The sequence below is a fragment of the Saccopteryx bilineata genome, chromosome 1 (genome assembly GCF_036850765.1).
Source record: "Saccopteryx bilineata isolate mSacBil1 chromosome 1, mSacBil1_pri_phased_curated, whole genome shotgun sequence".
NCBI classification, from domain to species: Eukaryota; Metazoa; Chordata; class Mammalia; order Chiroptera; family Emballonuridae; genus Saccopteryx; species Saccopteryx bilineata.
The window spans coordinates 165,852,155-165,867,607 of record NC_089490.1 but is presented as its reverse complement, the minus strand read 5'-3'; the positions used below and the strand labels follow the sequence as shown (position 1 = coordinate 165,867,607).

The 15,453-nt window shown below is 37.3% G+C and overlaps 1 non-coding gene and 1 pseudogene across 1 annotated transcript; one reads left to right on the top strand and one right to left on the bottom strand.

Moving 5' to 3' along the window:
* Positions 1 to 12,651: 12,651 nt before the first annotated feature.
* Positions 12,652 to 12,727, top strand: TRNAV-AAC (transfer RNA valine (anticodon AAC)). Its single transcript has one exon. It is a non-coding gene; the product is annotated as a tRNA-Val (tRNA).
* A 1,930-nt stretch (positions 12,728 to 14,657) lies between these two features.
* LOC136321517 (small nucleolar RNA U3) lies at positions 14,658 to 14,777 on the bottom strand (annotated as a pseudogene).
* Between the last annotated feature and the right edge of the window lie 676 nt (positions 14,778 to 15,453).

The following is a 15,453-nucleotide window of genomic DNA, read 5'->3' as shown; positions in this document are numbered from 1 at the left end:
AAAAGGTTACAACTACATTCTTTGAACTCTTCTCTCTTATTTTTAGTCATTACATTTGCTGATATTAGTCACCAGTCTATATCATCTGGAGACTAAGGAAAGTGGGTATAACTTTTTTGTATGTGGAGTGGTTTTCCAAACTATATATACATAAATGACCAAAGCAAAAGAAAAAGTGTTAACAATAAGAATAACGGCAATTGAAAAGTAGTAAACCTGAAACTGTTGTCATCTGCATTTTCACACTACAAAAAGCTAAAGAGGAGATACGGTAAAAATATACTGTAGTTGAAAAGGTATGGAATGGCCTGATATCACTTTAAATTAATAGTGTGTTCTCATTTCAGTTGCTGTCTCATATTCAAATGGGCTTTCTTCATCTTCCTCCAATACATGTGCAAAATCTTCTCTATAATAACTTTTAATAATACTCAAGTGACCTCCTGAGACTATCTTTGTCACAGGCTTGTCATCTATGTTGATGCTGTTTGCTGTTTCTGTTTGAAATATCGTACAGAATAATTTTTAGCATTTCACTGTCTTTTCCACTCTATTTCTATCTACTGTGATTTACAACCTAATCAATGCTAATTCATTGCTGACCTGCATTTTTCCTACTCTAGCACATATCTAAAAAATATGAATGGAGAATATAGGAATAAAAATTAGAAATGGACATGAGCATTGCATTCAGATTATTTAAACTATAGAATTACATTCTCAAGTTTATCTAATGAAATCTCACTTTAACTCCAGCAAAACTATATGGATTTTTGTTACAATAAATTATATACTAACTTTATTTGGAAAAATGTCTCCTCTTCTCCCAGTTTCATTGTGATAGGTTATTTTGAAGAATATGAAAGCTCAAGAATTTTACATAACCCAGAGCTACCCATGAATATGTGTCCCATATGAATATATGGATGGCATCTCCCTTATGTGTATAAGGAGGAAAAATGTTTAGAATTACTTTATTAAAGTATGAAGCTAGCACTCAAAATATAATTTGTTCACATAATGTGTAAATGAATATGATTTCACCACAGTCTCTCTCTCTCTCTCTCTCTCTCTCAATCTACCTCCCTCCCTCCCCTGTATGTCTGTGACAGAAACAGCATTTTGATATTTAACATATAAGACCCTTAGATTTTTTTATTTTAGTAAATGTATCATAATTTTTTTTATTGATCTTTCTATCTGGATTCTTCTAACTTCGGGCAAATTACTTTATTTTGGTTACCATCATTGTTAGCTCTGGGTTATTAACCAAGGTTAATGTAAACATTTGACACTGAAGATTTTAAAATTACATTTAATATTATTAAAATATTACTTGGACTTCTAATGGCAGCTTCTGGCATGGACACTCTGAGTGATATACCTCTATATTCGCTCTAAAGCACAGGTAAAATGAAATAGCTCCCATGTGTTTTACTTGTTCCTTGTGACCATCTTCGTGATTGATGCTGGTAACCACATGATCACCAGAACCTGAAATAAGTATTGATCTTCAAGACTTCTGAAAGAAACAGATGAGTTATCACAAATCTCTTGGCAATTAGGACTTTAAAAAATATCTATGATAAATTTGAAGGCTTTGATATTATTTTTTCTCTGGATCAATTCTGCCTATAAATTTTACAAAGGACAATTCTCTTTCTTTCTTTTAAATACCCTGGGTTTACGACAGACTGTGATAGACTAAATAAAAGAAATCAGAAATAAGTACCATTCTAATACAAGAGATGAAAACCTTTCTATGAAATTTAAAAATAGTTGCGAGAAACAAAGTACTGTGATGGTGAAAAAAATGGCACTGGAAATAGAGACAAAAGATGTAAGTGCAACCCTTCTGTCCTGAATGTGTTAAATTAATACTTAGTTTATGGAGTACAGGGTGCCAGATGCTGAACCATGATTTAATATCAGATCATAAGAGCAATTGAAATAGAGAAGTTTATTATTCACTGTAGGAAGTACATGACATACCTATGGGGGGATCTTAAGTGGAAGTCAAGGAGGAATGTTGGATAATGGGGCACATGCCTTTATTAGGGTTGGTGGGGGGAGTGTTTTGGAATTTTGAGGAAAAGGCCAGATTGGACTGCCGTGGACCAGTGTGGCTAAATAATTGTCCAGGTCCTGAGTGAGAACAGTGTAGAATGAAGAAATAAACTCAGAGAGAAAAAGGATGAGATCAGGAGGCCTCTGTCATGCCAATATAGCTTGCAAGAGGGAGTCTCCACTCCCAAACCGCTCTATTTGTAGGGTAGAGCAAAATCATTAGCAAATCAAAGGTATTTCTGATACAAAAGTCACATTTCCAAGGGAACCCAAGAATTGTCCCAAGTGCAGAAAACCCTCCACCGCTCATAACTGAAATCAACCAACATCAGAACAAACAAAAGGTGAGAAGAAGGGCATGTAAATTCTTTTAGCAACTTAAGTGAGCAAGTGAAGTGGGGGGATGGGACGAGTACAAATACTCAGCTTCACAGCCAATATGGAGGTGTGGGGAAAGGATTTAGCCTTTGGCTAAGCCTTAAACTGTGAGGGCTTTGCCAGCTTGCAGTCTCCCACATTGGACAATTCAAACAAAAGGAGTAGGGTTTGGGGAAGCCCCACAGGCATCTGATGTAAGGGGTATATATGGAAAGTACTGGGAGACCAGAGGGGGTGGCTGTTGACCACAAATGCTGTTGGAGAAGTCATACCAGCAATTTACATCTGCTTGTGGCTCTGCTGTGCTTACATGTGGAGACTAATGTCAGTTAAAGGTCCCTACAGGCCCCTTAGACAAACAAAATGGATGCTGAGGCAGCAATACCATGGAGTAGTTTAGCTAAACTCTCAACAAGCTCTCTGTGATACCTTAATCAGATATTAAATAATCTGATATTGAGTAGTAATCACTTGCATTACAAATATGTAAAAGGATGTAGGTATTGGTTTCTGAAGTCATTTTAAAACACATTTAACCAAGGCAACAATGATGAAGCCCATGATGAATCAATTTGCTACTTTTTGGAATCCATTTCTTAGCCACCATGCCAAAGTGGATGGCAAGAGACATGAGAACAAATCCAAATCCTTGGGGAGTGTGGGAATTTATTGAAGTATTTTATTTGTATTATGCATGACATATATTTCTTAAGAGATCTTTTGGAGGGGGGCTTGTACCTATCTGGCGTTGTGTACATGCAGCAGGAGCAGGTGCCCTATACAGAACGGATTCCATCTCACTCAGCCAATTCCAGTTGATCATCCGTTACTGTACCAGTGAGACATGCTGTTTGTTGTATTAGACTCAGAATATGCTATAGTGTCTGCACGTAGGGTGGCTGACCATCGCTAGGTGGCTTTTAATATTTGATCTTGTTGAGTAAAGTGGTAACACCTGTTCCAGTGACTGCCAGTCCAGTAGTGATAGCCAGTCCCAACAGGTACGGATAAGAGTGGCTCAGTTCAGGACATCCCTAGCAGAGAGGTGCTGGGAGGGAAAAGGGTTGCTGAAACATTAAAGGTAACAATGTTACAACAATAAGGGTTATCTCCTTGAATAGTCGGTGGCCCAGGCTGAGTCAAATGAACCTACTCCACCCCTTGAATTAGGTCCACAATAGAATTCTAATGAGGCAGTACCCATCATTATGGGGCAATGATATATTGAGTGAGATCCAGCCCTTGTGTTCAAATATAGTTGGTAGCCTTTCGTAAGTAGCCTCATGAGAGGTTAGCTATTTTGATGCTTACCCAATGGGTGGTGTATTTAGGGTTAAGATTAGGGCTTTGGTTCAGCCTAAATGAAGCAGTGGTCTTTTGGTGGGAATTAGCACAAGGGTCTGATCACTAGGGATAACTGTGGGATAGATAGCGACATGGGGCTGCCGGACGCACCCTGCGTGGTAATAGATCCAACATCATTTTACTTGCCAGGCTTGGAATGTACCTAGGAAATTTGTATAAATATATTTTTCATATCAGATCTGGCTTACCTGGTGGTGGTATGGGGCAGGGTCATGTTGTACAACAGGGAGGGGCTTATGGATAAGATGTGGAGAAGAATGGAGATGGCATTTTCAGATATGAAGGGCGTGCTGGCTGTGGGAATAACAAAGGAAGTAGAGTCTGTTGTGGATTCACTGGGTGGAAAGCAAAAGTTGTGATCTTGGATGTTGTGCCAGGAACACACCAACAGAAGGTCCTTGACCTTGGGATTTAGCCAGCTTAAGCTAGGAGTGTTGTGTGGAAGTGCCTCACTTGTGCCTATTGTGATTTGGAATGCCTTGTTTGACTTGCCGCCATAAAGGTGAAAAGATGTCTCGTGTGCCAGATAGTCAGTAGGAAGTTTACTCACGGCTTTGCAAGCATGTTGATAGAGGCAAGTATGTGAGGCAAGCAGTTAGCTATTTCAGGAAGATATACTGTATAGGATCCTCAGGATCTGTCAATCTGAGGCATTCTTTCTACTTGGACTGGTGCTTGACAGTCACAAGTAACTGCCCTCCTGGTGCAGAGGTAATTTATGAGGGATGAAGTCCCAATGTAGAGAGAGACTGAGTGTGTTAATTACTTAAGAAACCTGATCTTAATCTTACAAATCCACTGTGAATAACCTGATATTGATTCCAGTTCATAGCAGCCTTTGTTAACCAAGCCCAGAACATCAAACCAGTGAGAAACTAGAAAAAGATTAAATTCAAAGTGGAAATGCGGTTCTTCTTAAAATTAACTATATTTAATTCAAATATTTAGTTTGTGTCATCACTATTGTTTTATAAATAAATTTTTATTAATGTTAATGGGGTGACATCAATAAATCAGGGTTCATATATTCAAAGAAAACATCTCCAGGTTATCTTGTCATTCAAATATATTGCATACCCATCACCCAAAGTCAGATTGTCCTCTGTCACCCTCTATCTAGTTTTCTTTGTGCCCCTCTCCCTCCCCCTTCCCCTCTCCCTCCTTCCATCTGGCACCCCCCTCCCCCCACCCCCAGTAACCACCACACTCTTGTCCATGTCTCTTATTCTCAATTTTATGTCCCACCAATGTATGGAATCATGTAGTTCTTGGTTTTTTCTGATTTACTTATTTCACTCCATATAATGTTATCAAGATCCCACCATTTTGTTGTAAATGATCTGATGTCATCATTTCTTATGGCTGAGTAGTATTCCATAGTGTATATGTGCCACATCTTCTTTATCCAGTCTTCTATTGACGGGCTTTTGGGTTGTTTCCATGTCTTGGCCACTGTGAAAAATGCTGCAATGAACATGGGGCTGCATGTGTCTTTACGTATCAATGTTTCTGAGTTTTGGGGGTATGTACCCAGTAGAGGGATTGCTGGGTCATAAGATAGTTCTATTTTCAATTTTTTGAGGAACCACATACTTTCTTCCATAATGGTTGTACTACTTTACATTCCCACCAACAGTGAATGAGGGTTCCTTTTTCTCCACAGCCTCTCCAACATTTGCTACTACCTGTCTTGTTAATAATACCTAATCTAACAGGTGTGAGGTGGAATCTCATTGTAGTTTTGATTTGCATTTCTCTAATAACTAATGAAGATGAACATTTTTTCATATATCTGTTGGCCATTTGTATTTCTTCCTGGGAGAAGTGTCTGTTCATGTCCTCTTCCCATTTTTTTTATTGGATTGTTTGTTTATTTGTTGTTGAGTTTTCTGAGTTCTTTGTAAATTTTGGATATTAGGCCCTTATCTGACCTGTTGTTTGAAAATATCATTTCCCATTTAGTTGGCTGTCTGTTTATTTTGTTATCAGTTTCTCTTGCTGAGCAAAAACTTTTTAGTCTGATGTAGTCCCATTCATTTATCTTTGCCTTCACTTCACAAACTATATTATAGGGCCACGACAATCAAAACAGCATGGTATTGGCAGAAAAATAGACACTCAGACCAATGGAACAGAATAGAAAGTCCAGAAATAAAACCACATATATATGGTCAAATAATTTTTGATAAAGGGGCAAACAACACACAATGGAGAAAAGAAAGCCTCCTCAACAAATAGTGCTTTTGGAGTCAAATTCATAAAATGCTCTTTAAAACCCAGGTCCATGAGTTTAGTACCTATGTCTTCTTCTATGTACTTTTATTGTTTCAGATCTTATATTTAGGTCTTTCATGCATTTTAAATTAATTTTAGTACAAGGGGACAAACTGTAGTCGAGTTTCATTTTTTTGCATGTGGCTTTCCAGTTTTCCCAGGACCATTTGTTGAGGAGGCTTTCTTTTCTTTTTATAATTTTGATTATATTTATTCTTCCTATCCAAGAACAAGGAATATTTTTCCATCTCATTGTATCTTTTTCAATTTCCCTTAACAATGCTTTGTAGTTTTCGTTATATAGGTCCTATACATTCTTTGTTATGTTTATTCCTAGATATTTTATTTTTTTGTTGTAATCGTGAAGGGGATTATTATTTTGAGTTTGTTTTCTAATATGTCATTGTTGGCATATAGAAAGGCTATGGACTTTTGTATGTTAATTTCGTATCCTGCGACCTTACTGTATTGGTTTATTGTTTCTAGTAATCTTTTTGTGGAGTCTTTGGGGTTTTTGATGTATAGGATCATATCATCTGCAAAAAGTGATATCTTTACTTTTTCTTTTTCAATATGGATGCCTTTTATTTCTTTGTCTTGTCTGATTGCTCTGGCCAGAACTTCTAGCACCATGTTAAATAAGAGTGGAGAGAGTGAACAACCCTGTCTTGTTCCTGATTTAAAGGGGAAAGTACTCAGTTTTATGCCATTTAATATGATATTGGCTGATGGTTTATCATATGTGGCCTTTATCATGTTGAGATAATTTCCTTCTATACCCATTTTGTTGAGTGTCTTAAACAGAAAGTTGTGTTGTATTTTATCGAATGGCTTTTCTGCATCAATTGATAAGATCATGTGGTTTTTGTTTTTTGTTTTGATATGGTGTATTACGTTAACCATTTTACGTATGTTGAACCATCCTTGAGATTCTGGGATGAATCCCACTTGATCATGATGTATTATTTTTTTAATATGTTGTTGTATTTGATTTGCCAGTATTTTGTTTAGGTTTTTAGCATCTGTATTCATTAGAGATATTGATCTGTAGTTTTCTTTTTTTGTGCCGTCTTTGCCAGGTTTCGGTATGAGGGTTATGTTGGCCTCATAAAATGTGTTTGGAAGTATTGCTTCTTTTTCAATTTTTTGGAAGACTTTGAGTAGAATAGGAACCAATTCTTCTTTGAATGTTTGATAGAATTCACTAGTATAACTGTCTGGGCCTGGACTTTTATTTTCAAGGAGGTTTTTAATAGTTTTTTTCTATTTCCTCCCTGCTAATTGGTCTGTTTAGGCTTTCTGCTTCTTCATGACTCAGTCTAGGAAGGTTGTATTGTTCTAGGAATTTATCCATTTCTTCTAGATTGTTGTATTTGGTGGCATATACTTTTTCGTAGTATTCTACAATAATTCTTTGTATAGCTATGATGTCTGTGGTGATTTCTCCTCTTTCATTATGGATTTTGTTTATATGAGTCCTTTCTCTTTTTTCCTTAGTTAGTCTTGCCAAGGGTTTGTCAATTTTGTTGATTTTTTCAAAGAACCAGCTCCTTGTTTTATTAATTTTTTCTATAGTTTTTCTGTTCTCTATTTCATTTATTTCTGCTCTGATTTTTATTATTTCCTTTTTTTGGCTAGTTTTGGGTTGTCTTTGTTCTTCTTTTACTAGTTCCTAAGGGTGTGAAGTTAAGTAGTTCACTTGGGCTCTCTCTTGTTTGTTCGTACAGGCCTGAAGTGATATGATTTTCCCTCTTATTACTGCTTTTGCTGAATCCCAGGAATTCTGATATGTCATATTGTCATTTTCATTTGTCTGTATATATCTTTTGATCTCTGCACTTATTTCTTCTTTGACCCATTCATTTTTTAAAAGTATGTTGTTTAGTTTCCACATTAAATAATTTGTTCATGAATGAGGTTTGAATGAGAGTAAAAGTAAAAGGAGAAAAGAAGAAACTAATAGAAAGGGAGAAATAAGAAAAAAGGGAAAAGGAAAGGAAGAAAAAAGAAAAAAAAGAGAGAGTGAGAGTTAAGGGTTTTGGAATGTAACAGTCATGGAGAGTAAGGAAGAAGAAAAGAAATAAAATGTAACACTTATGGGTAGTGTAGTTCAAGAAAAGGAAAGAATAAGACGGTTAGAGAATAAAAGGACCAAGGTGGAGGAAATAGATATAATAATAATAAAGGCAAGAAGATGAAAGAAACAAAAAAATAGTGGAACAAGTTATAAAGTCTGTGGATTTTTCTTGATTTTGAGAGGTTAACTTCTTCTTCCTTTTTCTTTCCTCTCCCTCTTCCTGGTCGGTGACTCTGTACCTCAGGCTCTGCCGCTGTGGCACGCTTAGGTCGGATTTGCAGTTGATGAGACTCGACGGCCCTAGGCGACCCCTGTGTTTTGGTTTTCGACCCCCGCCGGGGTCGCGACCCATAGGTTGAGAACCGCTGCTCTACAGCAATGTCTTACATTTGGCTTCAGTCTCATTGGTAGTCAAGGCTTGTTAGCATTTGCAGGCTCCAACAATGAGAGAGTCCATTTTCCCGGAGCCTTTCTCCTAGTCTCTCCTTCCTGAATTAGCAGCCTGATGATCCAGCTATGAGGTTGCCGCCAACTCTGCCTGGGGAGTGAGAGGCTCAAAGAGCTGGCAAATCCCCACTCTATCCCCACTCAATGCAGGGCTCTGGGTAAGGCTCTGGCAGTCAGAGCCTCCAGCATAATCAGGCATGGCTGGGAGCCAGTTACTCTCAAGGTGACTTCCTATGAGCCTCCAGGCCTGTTCAGCACACCTAGCACTCTGTGGGACCACTCTCCCCTGGCTTTCCTCACTTTGTAACCTGTTTTGGCTGGGAAGAAGATGCCCCAGTCACTGCCTGCAGTACAGGAGGTCTTAACATCTGCCAAGTCCCTCTTTTTAGTGTATATCCCTGAGTATGAAAGCTCTGCCAATCAGACGTTGCCCCCACCCCTTTAGCAAGAGGCACTAAAAAATATCACGTCTCTTGTCTTAGATCGCTGAACTGAGAGAGATCTTTTCTATTAGAACCGTGTAGATCAGTTGGGAGGTGAGCAGACTGTGGGTTAAGCTAATTTCAGCAATTGGATCTGCAGATCTGCTCAAGAAAGGACTGCAAGCTGCCCGTGTGCCCCTCGCCCGACTCTTGATTGTTAGCTTGAATGTCTGGGAGAGGCGCCCTGCCCATCCAGAGAAGCTACGCCTTAGGGAAGGAAGTTCGGTGTGCCGCTGGCAGCTGCTGCTCGCGGCGTGCGGGTGGCTGCTCATGTGGGCTGATTCACCACAGGCACACTCTTTCCTCAGCTTGAACAAATGTCCATGCTGCAGCCTAGCCTCCTCCACACCCTTACCGCCCCCCCTTTTCAGTTCCAAGTGAAAGCAGCCTTTGCTCAGGTTAGTGAGGAAGGCAGAGTGTTTCTTTGTCCGACTTATTTCCTTTGGGGTTGATTATGTATTTAGTCAATTTTTCACTCGACCATACCTTCGCCCTTCAGTGTGTGGAATTCCCGGATGCTCCAACGATAGATTTTTCTGTCTCTGGTTGATGAACTTGTTGAAATTTTGGGGAGATTTGTCAGTCGCGCTCCTCACAGTGCCATTTCTCTGACGTCACTCGTCATGAAGCTCTCTCAAGATAAATTCAAGGTGGCGCATCTTTTTTTAATGCTCCAGTGAGTCACCTTGGCTTTCAAACTAACCAATCTCTTTACCAGTCCTTCCTGGGCTTCGTCATCACTATTTTTATTCAGCTCTTCTGTCTCATTTTCTAGTGGACATTTTGGAAATACTTTTTCTGAACATTAAAAATATTTTGAATTATAAAACTTTCACTTAAAAAAATGAAACCTCATATTTTTTACACCTCTGTATATTACCTCCATGAAATTATTAGAATAACAAGGATAATGTTTTACATGTTATTTATATTTACATGATAGATAACAGTTATACCTTACATTTGTGGTTTTCATTTACACATGTTAATTCCTACATTCATTAATATAATTTATTTTAAAATATTTTAAATTTAACAGATTATACATACAAAGTTATACATATAAAGTTTGTTTCATTATGTCATCTCATTAAAAAAAACTAAGAGTTTTTTTTGAGATAAATATGCACTAAATTGGATTCTTAAATATTTGCACATTTTCAATAGTAGAAAAGTAAATATAAGGAACTAAGCAATAAAAAGACTTAATTTTCAGTATAAAATACACTATTTTTAATATATATTTTTGTAAGTTCTACAGTAATTTGTTTTTCAAACTAGCTAAAAATGACTTTAGAAAAAATAAATTAGAAAATTCATACATAATTCTTAAACCAGTTAAAAAGATAAGTAGGAAATGTACATGTATATAAACTTCTGCATAGTTTTATATGTAGGATTTCTATAAATGAAAATTTTGCATTTTTTTCTCTTATTTTCAACCCATAAGGGAAACCGTAGCTTCCAAAGAATACAAAGAAGTTATGCAAATAATTGGAGTAAGACTGCCCATCAGTACAAATGACTTGCATAGTTAAGAATGACAAAAAATACTTCATTAATCTGGTGACACTGCTTGAATGAGCTAGTCAAGCTAAATTAATTTTCCTCATAACTCTGGGTTTTTCTTTTTCTTTTATAACTATGACTTTCTTAATTTTAATTCTTGTAGGTATTAACTTTTAAAATATAGGGTGGAGCAAAAGTATGGAAAATAATATAATAACTAATAAATTATAATAAGAATTATAGAGTTATAAACTGTGTTTTGCATACTCACAATGGTAAACCTACTTTTGCCCCACCCTGTATATATATCATATATATAGTTCGTTTTCTCTCCCTTCTCTGAAAAAAATTTCCATAAATAAGTACTTGTGTTGAAGATCCTATCATCATTATGATAATAATTACATGAATATCTTAATCAGCATCTTTATAAATGATATTTCAATTTCTTCTATCATAGTAATAATTTATGGTATGACTGTATGAGTTAATTAATACATTTTTTAGTTGGCTGAATGCTAATGAAAATAAAGAAAAAATATGTATTTTTTAAAAGGAAGAATTAAAAATTAACAATCTGGCTAATTCTCATTAAGAAGACTTAGGTGAGTTTGAGATTATTTTAAAAATAATAATGGAAAGGCAATTTAAAACATTTGCAGATATGAAGTTATGTTATTTTAAGATATGAGAAAGAAGTTTGTTTTAAGTTATTTTCTTATATACAAACAGAAATGTAAACTCCCTTTGATCATTTAATTGTACAGTAGTTCCCTTGCCTTTATTCATTACACCAGTTTAACTTTGAGCAGCGTGATGAAATCTCGCGAGTTCTGGTCAGTTCCACCCCAGACGTGGGTCATCCCTTTGTCCAGCGTCTCTGTGAGCAGGTCTGCTGGGCCCTACCACTGTAAGTCACTTAGTAGCCTTCTAAGATATTGCAATGCTTAGATTTAGTAATCCTTGTTTACTTACCCTGTTTCCCCCCAAATAAGACATCCTCCCAAAATAAGACTTAGTGCAGTTTTTTTCCAACTGAGAAATATAAGGGTCCCCCTGGAAATAAGACCTAGCGCATCTTTAGCAGCAAAATTAGTATAAGACACTGTCTGCCTGACCTGAGGTGGCACAATGGATGGAGCGTCAACCGGGAACACTGAGATCGCTGGTTCTAAACCCTGGACCTGCCTGGCCAGGGCACGTATGAGAGTTAATGCTTCCTGCTCCTCCCCCCATTCTCTCTCTCTCTCTCTCTCTCTCTCTCTCTTTCTTTTTATCTTATCTCTAAAATGAATAAATAAAGTCTTAAAACAAAACAACAGCAACAAAAACAGTAGTGTCCCTATCAGCCATTTGGTTAAAAAAATAAATAAATAAATATATATATATATATATATATATACAGATATGTGTGTGTGTGTGTGTGTGTGTGTGTGTGTGTGTGTGTGTGTGACACTGTCTTATTTTCGGGGAAACAGGGTAGTAAGGCTTCAAAGCACACAAACTAGTGATGCTGGCAATTCGGTTATGCCAAAGAAAAGCTGTGAAGTTCTGCCTTCAAAGTGAAAAGCTGAAGGTTTTCTACTTAATTAGTGAAGAAAACAATCACATGATGAGTTTGCTTGGAACTGTATTAAGAACAAATCTCACCTTGAAATTGTAAAGAAGAAAAAAGAAATTCTCGCCTCAAACTGCAAAAGTTATGGCCAGAGCGTGTGGTAAGCGCTTAGTTAAGATGGAAAACGCATTATATTTGTGGGTGGAAGACAGGAACAGAAAATGTGCTACAGTTGACGACTTGTATGGTGACAGAAAGCATTGAGCCTATCAGTTGACTTCAGCAAGGAATCCCCTGAACCATGTGACACAAGCCCTTTACTTCAAGTAAGGGATTGTTGCACATATTCAGGAATAGGTTTGAACTGAAAAAATATATAAAATATTGGAGAAGCTGCGTCTGCCTGTGTAGAAGCTGCTGCCACATTTCCAGGAGAATTTGAAGTTTTTTAAAGAGAAAGGGTATACCATGCCCAATAAAACCTACATTCATCGGCCCTGGCTGGTTGGCTCAGCGGTAGAGCGTCGGCCTAACGTGCGGAGGACCTGGGTTCGATTCCTGGCCAGGGCACACAGGAGAAGCGCCTATTTGCTTCTCCACCCCTCCGCCACGCTTTCCTCTCTGTCTCTCTCTTCCCCTCCCGCAGCCAAGGCTCCATTGGAGCAAAGATGGCCCGGGCACTGGGGATGGCTCTGTGGCCTCTGCCTCAGGCGCTAGAGTGGCTCTGGTGGCAACATGGTGACGCCCAGGATGGGCAGAGCATCGCCCCCTGGTGGGCAGAGCGTCGCCCCATGGTGAGCGTGCCGGGTGGATCCCGGTGGGGCGCATGCAGGAGTCTGACTGTCTCTCCCCGTTTCCAGCTTCAGAAAAATGAAAAAAACAAACAAATATACATTCATCAACATGAGAAAGAGGCACCAGGACATGAAAGTTGGAAGAACAGATCAACCCTGGTACTATGTGGTCACACTGCAGAACATATGGTAAAGACAGGCATAGTGTACAGAGCAAAGAACCCAGACTCTCTCAAAAACAAAGACAAAAATTACCTGCTCTTGTTCTGGCAACATAATCAGAAAGTGTGGATGATAGATGACAGCCATCTTGTTTATGAACTGGTGCCACCAATGCATACCAAGAAGAAGGGTGAGTACAATACAAAAAGATATTTTGACAGAGAGAGAACACATTCATATATATTTTTACTACATATTGTAACTTCGATTTTATTATTAGTTATTGGTAATAATTCATTACTGTAACTGGTTTATAAATTAAATTTTATTATAAGTATGTACATATAGGAAACTACATAGTATATATAAGGTTTGGTACCATTTGAAGTTTCAGGCATCCACTGGGGTTTTGGAGGTATCCTCAAGCAGATAAGAGGGAATTACTCTAATCTCTCATTTTACAATAAAATATAGACTTAGATAGGTTTCTTATAAATATATAGTGATGTAGATTGTGTACTTATATGTAGTTTTACATAGGTATTAGTTATCTTTGCACTGCTCTTTAGAATCCATTTTTTTAAATCATCTGAATCATGCAATAGCATTACGTTATTCTTATTTTTTATGCTAAAGCATTTGCATTGATTGATGCAGATTTTCATTTAATTTAGTGTATGACCAAAATAATTTGAAGCAGCTAATCAAAGGTAAAATATAGTAATTTGTGATGAGAAAAAACTTTCACAATGAAAGTTTAAGTTCAAGATCTTTTGCTCTTCATTTTCTGAAGGATTTCTTCACAAACTAGGAGACACTTTTTCAACTATAGACAATGAAAACTATGAGTTAAAATTAACTTATAATAACAAAATGGGAAAGAATATTTTATTTTACTCTGCTGTGATGGAAATTGCATGCTTTTTGCTATGTTGTATGTGATTTTCTGTTTCTATTTTAAATATTTGCTTAAAATAGTACATAATACAAGATATATATTATATATGTAATGATTACTTAAACCTATAGATATATCAAAGCATATATATCATTTACACATATATAATTCTTATCTATATTTTTTGTTATAAAAACTGTCCAAATAGGCCCTGGCTGGTTGGCTCAGCGGTAGAGCGTCGGCCTGGCGTGCGGGGGACCCGGGTTCAATTCCTGGCCAGGGCACATAGGAGAAGCGCCCATTTGCTTCTCCACCCCCACCCCCTCCTTCCTCTCTGTCTCTCTCTCTGTCCCCTCCCACAGCCAAGGCTCCATTGGAGCAAAGATGGCCCAGGCACTGGGGACAGCTCCTTGGCCTCTGCCCCAGGTGCTAGAGTGGCTCTGGTCGCAGCAGAGCGACTCCCCGGAGGGGCAGAGCTTCGCCCCCTGGTGGGCAGAGCGTCGCCCCTGGTGGGCATGCCGGGTGGATCCCGGTCGGGCGCATGCGGGAGTCTGTCTGACTGTCTCTCCCCATTTCCAGCTTCAGAAAAATACAAAACAACAACAACAAACAAACAAAAAACCTGTCCAAATATTATTTGGTGAAAAACATGGTATGAGGAGGGAGAAAAATTGAGGAGAGAATTCATGTATGTGCATGCATGTGCATGTGTGAGATAGTATAGATAGTAACAAACTACAGAAATGATCCCTGAAAGTATAGTCTTAAGAGATAGTATGGATAGGCAGAGAGATAGTGCAGTGGTCGGGAGGTGGTTAGATTCTCAGAGAGTGAGAAAAGTTGTCAAAAGTAGTTTTCTCTATATGTGGGTGATATGCTTCTTCTTAGCAACATTTTTTGTAATTACCATGACTTTTCTCCTGCATACAAGTTATAATAAAAATGATTATTTTTTAAAGTTAAAATATATATCATCTAAATTAACTTGAAGGCCAAACTCTTTTAGCAGCACATGATAATTTTTTTTAAATTTATATATCATGCCAACATCAAGTAGCTATAATAAGTAAAATGACATAAGTAAATGTCACAAAACCATTCATAATTGTCATAAAACCATTCTTAATTTTCAAGAATTATCTTGAAAAGAGAACTTTAAATAAAAGAACTGTATCTAAGATGATTATCCCTGATTTTACATTTTAGCTATGAATTATATAAATAATAATCAGTTAAGAATAGTACTTTAGAAAGTAAATGTGACTATGAGTCATATTCCCAAAACTGTTAATTTTCAGTCTAGAGTTTTGTTCTGATTATTTGAACATTAAATAATCAGAATTAAAAACATTAAAATGTTTTATCCATAGCATCATATTGTGATTAAACTTTACATAAATATTTATTTTGTGAACAAATTATATACTTAATCTTCTTTATTT